The sequence below is a fragment of the Dipodomys spectabilis genome, unplaced genomic scaffold (assembly GCF_019054845.1).
Source record: "Dipodomys spectabilis isolate Male_0828 unplaced genomic scaffold, ASM1905484v1 ptg000516l, whole genome shotgun sequence".
NCBI lineage: Eukaryota > Metazoa > Chordata > Mammalia > Rodentia > Heteromyidae > Dipodomys > Dipodomys spectabilis.
Window position 1 is genome coordinate 4,766,973 of NW_024871193.1, and position 1,191 is coordinate 4,768,163.

The window sequence follows — 1,191 nt, forward strand, 5'->3', positions numbered from 1 at the left end:
TTTTTTTGGGGGGAGGGGTCCGGTCATGGGGCCTGAACTCTGGGTTTGGGCGCTCTCCCTCAGCTCTTCACCTCAAGGCTAGTGAGCTACCACTTGAGCCACAGTGCCACTTCCAGCTTTTTCTTTTTGCTTATGTGGTGCTGAGGAATCGAACCCAGGACCTCATGCATGCAACGCAAGTGCTCTACCTCTGAGCCACCTTCCCATCCTGGAAATGAGTATATTTCTAATCAAGCATTGTTGCCTTCTCCTTTGTTTCCCCTTACCATCCATGTCTTCCCACACCTACCCACCCCACCCCACCCCCGTGCCAAAGTTGTAAAGTTCGTTTTTTGACATAGTACCTTGTAATCCCATTGTTGCAATGGGTCCACCTGTATCCCTATTTAAAGACAAGACATAAACCATGCTCATTCACTTTACTAATATAATGTGAAACATCTTATAACAGGAGGAGTCTCTTTAAGATATTGTTGTTCAATTTTCAGATCACTCTTTATATTGGACAAGCAGGCTATGTCAGAGGAAGAGATCTACACTTTTCCTTTATTCTTTTTCTTTTAACTAATACTGCAGCTTATAATGGAAGGTAGGCCTTAAAGATAAAGCTTTTGTGCTTGTAATAGAATTACTAATAAAGTGCCTCTGAATTCCATGATGCTTGTTCCCATCCCTCTTTCCCTGATTTATGTCACCTCACCTTGTAGAGGTAGTATTTCAAAGGTGTGAAATACTTTTCTATAGTCTTAATTTCATCAAGATCTCCAGGAAATAAAAAACAGAATAATTTTTGTTTTCCTGAAGCATGCCTATCTTGGCTTATAGGGGCTTATCTGATTCTTATTGTTTTCTCTGTCCCTCCTGGTAGTTCCTTGAGGTACAACTGTTTCCTATCATGTACTTTGGTATCTCACTTGCCCTGATACTTTAGAACATTTCCTTTGGTGTTCACACATTGGGGCAGGTCTTCTGCTCATCTCTCCAACACTCTGTTGTCATCTTTTTTCTAGAGAGGAGACGAGTGCCTGTCAGCTCTGCAGATATTTAATCTCAGGACAGTTAGTAAGTAGTTGGAAATGTCTTCTCTTTTTGACTCCATGACTGCCTCTCAGTCCATGCCTTCACCACCATGAAGTTATTTACATGTGCTCAGACATAGTTTCCATACTTTCTATTCCTCTACCTCTTGAT